Below are 12769 nucleotides of genomic sequence, written 5' to 3'. Positions count from 1 at the left end.
ACGATGGGAAAATAACCTGTTATCAACATGGCAATTGAATTCTTTCCATGAAGAATCATGAGTTAGTGATTCACAATCCTGCAAAAACAGTCTCTACTGGATGTTGTTTAATGCCATCAACATGTATAAACAATCTATTTTGCGGAATGACAGAGACAATCAAAGATACTTTTGACATCAAACCAACTACTTAATTTAACATAAATTCGTGCTTCTTGTTTACTAAGTGAACTTGCTGCATTGAACCTATCCAGCTGTAAGGTGAAATTTGTTGTGTCTTAGTTTGATTATGAAAGTATTGATTTAGCTGTTGATTTGTTTGAATCACTTTCCCTTCATTTATTACATGATGTTTCCATTGATTAGCACTTTCCTCTGATGCATAAGTTTTACTTTGCTGTATTGGATACTTTGATAATGCTTTAGAAAAGGCTTTGATATGAAAACAAATAGGTTTCCTCTCCACTTGAAAAGAGGTTTCCAAACCTTTCGAGACATGACATGGTGAAAAAATACAAGAGAAATCGAACACTGACTTTCCCCAATACTGACCTGTATCCCTGCAACTATTAAGTTCCAAACTTAAACTGATTTGATTCATTCTAACATTAGGAAGAGGATATTTAGGCACAAAATGTAATTCATGTTGTAATCCCTGCTTATGAATAAGATGTTTGGTTTTCATAGAACTGAACAAGTTTCTATCTCTTTAATCAAACCATCTTTAAAATGAGTTGCATAACTTAAACAAGAATCATGTTGATTGTTATGTTGATCCTTTACACACATGATTAGAAACCTCTTGTTTGAACTTATTAATTGCTTCATCTGATTAAGATTAACTGAATTCAAGTGATTTTTGTTTTGATGTGCCCTGACAATGAATTCAACCCCATCTTTCTTAAGGTGATATTTATGTTCTCTCCTGTAAAAGACTGCATCACGATCATAAAGATAAGGACTTCCTAAGACAACTCCACATATGTCTACTGGAACCACATCTAATTCCACTTCATCAATGTAATTAGATGTTATGGAAAATCTTGATCGACACTGTTTGGTGACTTTTATCTAAGTTGATTTATTTAGCCATCCTAATGGGTAAGGTCTTGGATGATTCCGTGTTTCCAAAACCAAATTTTTAACTAAATATTCAGAGATTAGATTCGCCTGTGATCCGCTGTCAAACATTGTATCTATATTTGTATGCTTAGAAGTTATCCTTATGTTAAACAATTCAACTCTTTTATCCTCATGTGGAGGATTTATGTTCAAAGAAGATGCAATAGTTTTCGAACTTGAACGAGTGTCAGAAGTTTTACCTGTCGTAACCATGGCAGTTATCATCCTTTCATCACTTGAATCTGAACCTAGATCCTGCTGGACTGCTGCAATGGCCTTCTTTTCATCCTTCTCCTTAAGGAATTTTTTGGGCTTAGGTTCTGCATGAAGTTTCCAGCACTTGGATTCATCATGATTGATTCTCTGGCAATTATAACAAGTAGGTCTTTCCTTCTAAATGATCGCTGATTTCTTTCTCTTTGAATTGTACTGTCACTGGAATCTTTGGTTTCCAACTCCTTGGATGACTGCAATGAAAACTTGAATGGTCTGCCACCTGATTTAATGTATGCCCTAAACACACACCTCATCAAAATCATCAGGATTAACCATCAATAAAGTATGCTGCAAATATGAATGTAAACTGTTGATGTATTCTAACAAAATTTCACATGTATCCAATGAAATACCAAGTGCCAATGCTTTCTTTCTGAACTCCTGAGTAAAATCCTGAACACTCTGCCCTTTACCTTGCCTTAGATGCTGCCAATCAATAACATCTTGCTGCATGTATCCTAAAGGATAGAACTATTTCCTAAGAGATTTTAAAAACTTAGACCATGAAGAGATGACTTTTCCTTTACGCTTTACATCTAGATGACTTTTACTTTCCCACCAGAATAAAGTTGTTCCCCCCATTCTAAGTGTACCTAACTGAATTTTAGTTTTATCACTAGAAATGTTATGTATGCGACAATAGACTTCCAACTGCTTAATCTAGTTATCTAGCTTTTCACGATTCATTTCACCATCGTAAACATGTATTTAAAATTTAATATCAAGTTTCAAAAGAGATGTTTTCTTAGGCTTCTTTTCTGTTTCAGATTCTGCACTGGAAGAAGAAGAATAAGAAGATGATGATGGAGATGATGGAGGTGAAGGAAGTTTATCAGTCTTCCCTTTAACTTTGTCCTTCTTCGATGGCTTTTAAGAAGAAGTTGCATCTCTCGCCTTCTTGTCTTCGTACAATTCTCCAAACATTTGATGCATAGTTAAGAATGCTTGTTGAAACCGTTCTTCACTCATCTTAGTTTCAGTGTTTTCACCTGCATCTGGTCCTGACATGGTCGATTTATGATCGACTCGTCGCTTTCCAATATCTGGATCGATCTACTCAAGGATTGCTTCTCCTCGTTGCGACTTTGACCTAGTTAACATTCAATGGAAAATTCTACAAACGCAACCTGCTCTGATACCAAATTATATGATTTGAAATGATCATAAGCTAAAAAATGATGTAGAAGTGATTAGCCATTTATGATTTGAATGTTAACTGAAAGTGCGGAAATCGAAGATAATTGCTTGAGAAGAACACTTCATGACAACTCATTAATCATAAAAAATATGCATAACAGAACTGAAAATAGTAAAAACACAGTGATACTAGACAACAAGATTGATGAAGGAGTTCGTCCCTGATGGACTACGTCTCCAGGTCCGCTTTTTTATTAGGAATGAGAAGAAGGTGTTGATTACACATATATTTGATCAATTTGAATGTACATGCAGACACTTTTGATCACTGTCATCAAATAGCCCTCTGAACCAGCTTTCCAATTCCTCTTACGGTTCCTAATTCTGACTTCGGATGCTCCCGTAACACTGAAAACAAAACTGCCTATGACCACCAGAATCTACAAACAAAATATCAAAACCACTCCTTTTCTCATCAATGAAGTAAAACTGCCTTTTATAGGCCTGCAAGTACATCAAAACCTCTTTTAGCTAAGTTCGAGGTGAATTGGTTGCCTTCTAGATGTTTGGAAGCCTCAGTCTAGTTGGCAATTGACACCTAAGGTAGGTTGCATGGTCCTCGCATTACTTGTTTTATAAAACTTATCAAAAAAACCCAAAAATACTTTGGATAAACACTGGAACTCTTTGCGGTTAGCTTTAACCAGGTGGAGGTTGGAAAACTCATGTGAGTGGTGACCGACCATGCGGTTTAGTGGCCGGCGGTTCTGCTGACAGTTTTTGAGCTGGAGGTCAATGCTTCAACATGTTCACATGTAATCCCGTGGCGGTTTTTGCTACGGTTCCCACTGGCGGTTTCGACCTGACGGTTGTTGTAACGTTAACCATAGGCGGTTATCAATGCTGTGTTCACTGTCAGCGTTCGACACGGTTTCCTACGGGCGGTTAACCTGCTATATCATTAACTCCTGACTGTGCGGTTAACTTACACCTGTTCACATGTAATTAGGGTTTCCGAGGTGGTTAGGGTCATCGATTTAGGACTGATAATTTGCATTTTTCATTGTTCTATATGTTTTAAATATATGCCGAGGGTTAAACAATGTCCTGTTTTGGACTTAGGCTTAGGTTTATAGGTAAATAGGTCTTAGGTCTTTAGGGTTAGGATTTGAATGTGATAATACATGGATTTAGCATAGGTTTATGACTTAGGTTTAGGATTTAGTCCATAGATTAGGGTTTAGTAAATCAAATTTAGCAACCCTTGTACAATCTTTCGTCACTAAGCAACATTGGCGAAATTTGTCGCACGATGACATACCAATGCATATTGTCGACAAAAACCACAATTGCGACGACAAACGAACCGTATCGATCCTTTGCCATCAAAGACACCCATGTCGACATCAAAACTTGTGAAGACGGATGACAAGACAGATGTCGTCGAACAATCCTAGCAAAATTTTCGATGAACACAAGTCGACAACTAGGCGCTAAAACATCTCAACTGAACTCCTTGAAAACCATAAAAATTATCTAAACAATCTGATCCATAACCAACACTGCCGAAGCTGAATTGAAGTGACGACGAAACTAAACACTGATGAAAACACTTGAACACCTATGCAACTGAATCAACAAAATCCTCCTGGATCAGCTAATGATGGGCTGCCACTTGGCGCCTCCTCATTCGTTGAAGACCTCGCCACATCATCCCATTCCTGCCATGTAGACAAGTTAAACTTGAACTTTGACTTGCTCTAACTTCTGCATATGAGCTCGTTTTTGAGTGCTGTTCACACTGTTGAATTCTGAATGACGAACTCTTCGATCTGAAGCTAAGTTTAACAAAATTATGACACTTTTATTTTTGAGCATAAAATTGAGCACCTGATCACTCCTCCCCACTTGAAGCCTTTTGGACCACAAAATATTATATTCAGTTATTGAACATATGAGGGTATTATTCCCTCACCTTACCCCCTTCAATCCATTTGGCCTTTGATGGATTTTCAACTTTGATACCCACTTGAAGATAATCAAAATTTCCCCTCTTTGATGACCTTGTTATTCTTTCAAGTATGGTGTCTTGTTGAAGCTCATCAAAAAATTCTGGAGAAATATCTTCAATTGATGGAATCTGTACACTTTCTCCTTGATCTTCAATCAAAGGAGGCTCATGAAATCTCAACTTTTCAACATTAACAACAAAATAAATTTTCATATATGAAGGCAAATCTAGCTTGAAAGCATTATTACCAATCTATTCTAGAATTTTAAAAGGACCATAACGGATTGGTTTTAGTTTTTTACCTTCACCTTGAAGCCTTTCCTTGCTAATGTATATCCAAACTTCATCACCTACTTGAAACTGATGATGCACATGATGCTTATCATGCCTTGCCTTATACTTGCCTTGACTCTTTTTCTAGTTGTTCTTGAACAATTTGGTGAATCAACTGAGTTTTCTCAATGAATTTCTTTGCTTTGTCTATGTTGATATGTCCATCTACAACTACATATTTCTTAAAGATGAAATCCAAAGGAGATTTATGAAAATAACCAAGACATGTCTCAAAAGGCGAAGTTAGAGTAGAAGAGTGTTTTGCTCGGTTGTAAGCATGCTGAGTATAATGCAACTGTTCATCCCACAACTTAGGATGATTGCTGCAATATCATCTTAGCAAATGAATAATTGTCTTGTTAACCACTTCAGTTTGACCATCTGTTTGCAGATGGAAGGCTGCACTTTTCTTCAAATTGGTCTCTATCAAGTTCCATAAACTTGACCAAAAATTCCCAACAAATCAGGAATCATGATCACTTACAATAGAAGTAGGTAATAAAAAATGAACCCATATATTTTGAAAGAAAAGTTGAGCTGTTTGTTCAACTGTAATTTTCTTTTTACAAGGCATTAATATGCACATTTTGCTGAACCTATCCACAACTACATACAAATAATCATGACCTTTCCTTGATAAAGGAAGACCTCCTACAAAATCCATAGAAACACTCTCCCATGGACGTGAAGGTACTGGAAGTGCTATGTACAATCCTAGCTTCCTATTACTAGGCTTACTGACTGCACACAATGAACAACCTCTAATAAAACGTGACACACTTTCAAGCATACGAGGCCAGTAAAAATACCTTTGAATATTTTCCACTATCTTACTTACATGGAAATGTCCAGCAATAAGAGAAGTGTGCGCTTCCCTTGTGACATTTACTCTCTCACCCTGTGGAAAACAAAGTTTTCCCCAATGATACAACTGATTATTATGAACATGGTAGCCTAATTCCTCAACTTGTTGGCCTTGAATCAAGTTTAAATATACCTCTTGAAATTCAACATCATGTGTGTATTGCTCAACATAACTTTCAGGCAGAACATAATGATTATTGAGTAAAATGGATGCATTAACAATTCGTCTAGAAAACATATCAACAACTCTGTTATAAATACCTTACTTGTACCTGATTACCAAGTGGAATTGTTGTAAGAATCCATCCAATGAAAGTGCCTTGATTGATGCAATTTTGTTTGATATTACAGATATTGCAAAGATTGATGATTGGTGTGAATAATGGTTTCTTTTCTAATGCTTCCATTTCTTCACACTTTGCACCAAAGCATTAATCTCTTTATCATGCGTAGGATAATTAATAACAACACCATTAAACATTTCAGAATGAAATGAAATGGGTTTACCATGCTGTAAAAGAATTGCACCCATGGCATAGTCACTTGCATCTGTTTGTATTTTAAATGGTTGTTTCAAGTCCGACAATGCTAAAACTGGGGCTGGACTAATCTTTTGTTTTAAGGCATCAATTTTTTGTTTTGTTTGCCTCCCCACTAGAAGACAACCTTCAAGCTGGTCAAAGCATGTAGTGGAGCTGCTATGGAAGAGAAATTGGTAATGATCTTCCTCCAATACTGCGCTGCTCCTAGAAAATTCCTTACTTTTGTGATTGATTTGGGTATTGGCCAATTCACAATGATTGAAAGTTTGGATTTCATGTAAATTCGAAGGCAAAACCACCGAGTAAAATACACGCCCTAGTCTAAATTTTGATCCAAATTGATTGGTTCAACTTTTAGAAGGTGTAATTTGTGATGTTACACATGTGTATAACCTTATACTTAAATTTTTAGACAAAAACATACCTACTATACAAATAGGCTAAAAATTTCATTGAAAAACTAAAGGTCAATTTGTTAAAGTTGACCATATGAAGACAATTTGTTTAAATTGACCTTGTTAGAATGCACACCATTGTAAGGGAGAAGCATACCCAATGGTGAATTTTGTATGATGAGGTGATGTATATAGAGGCTATTGAGTAATTCATTCATTAGAATGAGATATGAATTCCTTAGAAGAAAAAAAATGCAAGATGGAAATTATGTTTTTTTTTTTGCATGAAATCAGGGTATGTTCTAAAATACATGCTTGAAAGTGAAAAATGAAATACTTGTGTTAAAATTTGCATAATAACTTTTTGAAATCATAATTTGAGGGAAAATTCATATCTTTATATGAATTATGTACATTAGGCATATTGTACTTCTAATTTCATGAAGTAAGACATTGAGGAAAATGCATGGCCACAAAGTAAAAAAGCACATCGTTAACAAAATATGCAAAATTATTGATCTGAAATGGAGTAGATTAGTAATGTTGTGCTAATTCCCCATTCAGAATAAAACCCAAGATTCTTATCATTTTCTTATCAAGTGCTTAAGGATTCAATACTTTTGCTTAATTAACTGATTCCCATGAGAGTTTCTTATGTAAATGTTATAAACAATTTAACATAAAAACCTATGTTGAATAATAGAAAAATAACAGAAAATAACATCAAAATACAACACACAACAAGCACATGATAAATGAGTTCACTCCTCCTGGGTTACGTCTCCTTGGTCCAGCTTCCAATGGCTTGGGCCTCTCTATTATGCTGAAATTACAAAAAAAAAGTGTTTTCCATGCTCAAATGCCTCTGATGCCTGTCTCAATGAGTTCAGAATCACCAAAACTTCTAGAATTGACTCTTTTTGCATCCAATTTGGATAAGAACTGAAGAAGTTATGACTTATCCTAGCTTTTCCACTATTTGTTCCAAAAAATGCTCCAAATCCGACCAAAAACCACATTTCCGCTCCAAAATCCGCTGACAGAGCAAGAAATTCACCGCATCACGGGCCATAACTTGTCAGCTGTATCCTAAATCACAATCAATGAGTGTTTGCGGGCATAAGGGCTTGTTAACAAAGAAAAACGTTGCGATTGCGATATCGGTGGACCTGACGGGAACTTAAACTGTTATATATAAAATACCGTGTCCGGGGTCTTATCACTTATTGCAATCGGTGAGTTTTTGCGGGTGGAAGGTCTTGTTAACACAACAAAATGTTGTAATTTCGATATTGGCGGACCCGAAAAGAACTTAAACTGTTACATATAAAATCCTGCGTTCGGGGTCTTATCGCTCATCATAATTGGCAAAGAACCAGTGACAGTATTTAGCGGGACTTATGTTTTCCTGCGATATGTGATTGCGATATCACATCACAACCTAACCTGCCAGGGGTTGATTTCCGTAATACACATCCATCTGCGATTTGTGATTGCGATTAGATCGCATTGCAACTTGTCTGCGCCAGGGTCGATTATTTAACCCGAACCACTTATTGCTATGATATGCGATATGCAAGGGCTAATGACGGGCTGCTACTTGGTGCCTCCTCATTCACTAAAGACCTTGCCACATCATCCCAATATTGCCATGTAAACAAGTTAAACTTGAACTTTGACTTGCTCTAACTTTTGCATATGAGCTCGGATTTGAGTACTGTTCACACTGTTGAATTCACAATGACAAGCTCTTCGATCTGAAGCTAAGTTTAACAAAATTCTGACACTTTTATTTTTGAGCATAAACTTGAGAACCTGATCACTCCTCCGCACTTGAAGCCTTTTGGACCACAAAATATTATATTTAGTTGTTGAACAGATGAGGGTACTGTTCCATCACCTTCCCCTCTTCAATCCATTTGGTCTTTGATGGATTTTCACCTTTGATACCCACTCGAAGATAATCAAAAGTTCCCCTCTTTGATAATCTTGTTCTTTTGTCAAGTATGGCATCTTGTTGAAGCTCATCAAGAAATTCTGGAGAAAAATCTTCAATTGATGGAATCTGTACCCTTTCTCCTTGATCTTCAATCAAAGGAGGCTCATAAAATCTCAACTTTTCAACATTAACAACAAAATAAATTTGCATATATGAAGGAAAATCTAGCTTGAAAGAATTATTACCAATCTTTTCTAGAATTTTAAATGGACCATAGCGGATTGGTTTTAGTTTTTTACCTTCACCTTGAAACCTTTACTTGCTAATGTATAGCCAAAATTCATCACCTTCTTGAAACTGATGATCCACATAGTGCTTATCATGCCTTGCCTTATACTTTCCTTGACTCTTTTCTAGTTGTTCTTGAACTGTTTGGTGAATCAACTGAGTTTTCTCAATGAATTTATTTGCTTTGTCTATGTCTATATGTCCATCTACAACTACATGTTTCTCAAAGATGAAATCCAAAGGCGATTTAGGAAAATAACCAAGACATGCCTCAAAAGGTGAAGTTAGAGCAGAAGAGTGTTTTTCTCAGTTGTAAGAATGCTGAATATAATGCAATTGTCCATCCCACAACTTGGGATGTTTGCTACAATATCATCTTAGCAAATGAATATCTGTAATGTTAACCGCTTCAGTTTGACCATCTTTTTATGGATGGAAGGATGCACTTTTCTTCAACTTGGTGTCCATCAAGTTCCATGAACTTGACCAAAAATTCCCAACAATTCGGGAATCACGATCACTTACAATAGAAGTAGGTAATCTAGAATGGACCCATATATTTTGAAAGAAAAGTTGAGCTGTTCGTTCAACTGTAGTTTTCATTTTACAAGGAATTATTATGCACATATTGCTAAACCTATCCATAACTAAATACAAATAATCATGACCTTTCCTTGAAAAAGGAAGACCTCCTACAAAATCCATAGAAACAATCTCCCATGGGCGTGAAGGTACTGGAAGTGCTGTGTACAATCCTAGCTTCCTATTACTAGGCTTATTGACTGAACACAATGAACAACCTCTAATAAAATGTGACACACTTTCAAGCATACGAGGCCAGTAAAAATACCTTTGAAGATTTTCCATTATTTTACTTACACCGAAATGTCCAACAATAAGAGAAGTGTGTGCTTCCCTTGTGACATTTACTCTCTCTCCCTATGGAACACAAAGTTTTCCCAAATGATACAACTGACTATCATGAACATGTAGCCTAATTCCTCAACTTGGTGGCCTTGAATAAAGTTTAAATATACCTCTTGAAAGTCATCATCACGTGCATATTGCTCAACATAACTTTCAGGCAAAACATAATGATTATTGAGTAAAATGGCTGCATTAACAATCGGTCTAGAAAGAATATCAACAACTCTGTTATAAATACCTTACTTGTACCTGATTACCAAGTGGAATTGTTGTAAGAATCCCATCCAACGAAAGTGCCTTGATCGCTGTAATTTTGTTTGAGATTGCAGAAATTGCAAAGGTTGATGATTGGTGTGAATACTTGTTTCTTTTCCAATCAAGTAATGCTTCCATTTCTTCACACTTTGCACCAAAGCATAAATCTATTTAGCATATGTAGGATAATTAATAACAAAACCATTAAAAATTTCAGAATGAAATGATATGGGCTTACCATGCTGTAAAAGAACTGCACCCATGGCATAATCACTTGCATTTGTTTGTATTTCAAAGGGTTGTTTCAAGTTTGACAATGCTAAAATTGGGGCTGGATTGATCTTTTGTTTTAAAGCATCAAATGCTTTTTGTTGTTTGCCTCCCCACTAGAAGACAACCTTCACATTGGTCAAAGCATGTAGTGGAGCTTCTATGGAAGATAAATTGGCAATGAACTTCCTCCAATACTGCACTACTCCCAGAAAATTCCTTACTTCTATGACTGATTTGGGTATTGGCCAATTCACAATGATCGAAACTTTAGAGGGGTCAATCTTCAACTCACCTCCTCCAACTATGTGGTCCAAATACAGCAAGGAAGTTTTCCCGAATTCACATTTAGACATCTTCAAAATTAACTGTTCTCTTTTTAAGACATCCAACACTTTCCTCACATTCGTGACATGTTCTTCTCATGATTTGTTGAATATCAAAATATCATCTAAATAGACAATTACAAACTCATCAAGAAATGATCTTAAAACATCATTCTTAACTCTCACGAATGTAGCTGGAGTGTTGCAAAGAACGAAAGGCATAACCAACCACTCAAATAATCCCTGTTTGGCTTTAAAAGAAGTCTTCCAAATATCCTCCTCAACTATTCTAACTTGATGATATCCACTTGTCAAGTCTAATTTAGTGAAATATTTTGAATTCTTCAACTGATATAGCAAATCATCTATTCTGGGAACTGGGTATCGATGCTTTATGGTAATTTTATTCAAAACTCGATAATATACACAAATGCGCTAGGTTCCATCTTTCTTGGGTAGAAAAACAATTGGTGAACCACATGGCGAAGTACAGGGACAAATTACACCTTTATCTAACAATTCTTGGACTTGTTTCTTAATTTCTAAACTTTCCAGAATGTACATTTGATACATATCGATATTTGGGAGTGGACACTCTTGTTGTAGCTGAATTTCATGATGAATTCCTCTTTTTGGTGGAAATCCCTTTGGTTCTTGAAACATGTCTCCATATTGATTGATCACATCAACCAATTCAGCTTTCAGCTTCACATCACAAACTGCAAAGGATTCATGCTCCGAGTCATTCTTCTACTTGATCATAAGGAGCACGAGATTTTTTATGGAATTGACCAGTCGCTTCATTTTCCCTATGCTTGCCAAAGACAAATTAAGCTTTCTATGATGGGCTCTCACAATATAATCCACTCCATCTTTGAAAAAATGATATTTGTTCTCAAATCTATGGAAAACGACTTTCCTGTCATACAAATATGGGTTTCCCAACACATTCCAGAAATATCCAACGACACTACATCTAATTCGACTTCATCATGAAATTGGCAATAATTGCAAACCTGAAAACACATTTCCTTGTGACTTGAAGAATTTCATCCTTGGTTATCCAACCCAATAGATATGATTTATGATGAGGCACGGTTTCTAGATTCAACTTCTTGACCAAGTCTGTAGAAATTAAATTTCCCTGAGATCCACTGTCAAACAACATATCAATCTTGGTGTGTTTGGAAATAGCTTGATATGGAACAACTCAATTCTGTTTTCCTCATTTGAAGCATTATTAGAGTTATTTGCTGCGCTGGTGCTTGCCACAACTTCCTCTTTCATTTCTTTTTCCACGGCTTTTCCTTTAGTGACTGTGGCTGCAATCTTTTCTTCATCACCTAAGTCAGAACCCAAGTCTTGTTGTACAACAACGTTTGTCTTTTGTTTCCCTTTATTGTTAGATTTCTTCAATCGTAATTTTGGATGAAGCTTCCAACAATGCGCTTCATCATGGCCCTCTTTGGAACATTTCTTGCTCACAGGTTTTTCCCTTTCTTTCTTAACAAAAGCAGTTTTCTTATGCTTTCCTTTTAATTTATTCCCCTTTTCACCACTCTGGAATGGCTTCATCTCACCTTCTTCTTGTACATTTTTCCCTCTTGCTTTGAGGTGTGTAACTTGAACACATACCTCGTCAAGATTCGTGGGATTAAACATAAGAATGGTATGTCGAAGATAACTATGCAAACCTCCTATATATTTCAACAAAGTATCTTGTGACCGCAAGTGTACTCCTAGCATAAGATCTCTTCTCCTAAACTTGAGTATAATCTTGCACATTTTGACCTTTTAATTGTCTGAAATTTTTCCAATTCATGATAGCTTTTTGCATATGAGCTAAAGGGTAGAATTGTCTTTTTATAGAAACAATGAAATCAGACCAAGTAATAGAGGTCTTACCATGTTTTTTAATCTCGTCTTGAGTCCTTTCTTCCTACCAAATGAGTGCGGAACCCTCCATTCTCAATGAAGCCAAATGAATTTTTATATCTTCCTCTTGAAGGTTTTGAATTCTACAATACACCTCCAACTGACGAATCCAATTATCCAGCTTCTCTGCATTCACTTCACCATTGTAC

The sequence above is a fragment of the Pinus tabuliformis genome, chromosome 7 (genome assembly GCF_031772625.1).
Source record: "Pinus tabuliformis cultivar Carrire ecotype Pingquan chromosome 7, CPIR1, whole genome shotgun sequence".
NCBI classification, from domain to species: Eukaryota; Viridiplantae; Streptophyta; class Pinopsida; order Pinales; family Pinaceae; genus Pinus; species Pinus tabuliformis.
Note: the sequence above shows the minus strand (reverse complement) of the source record.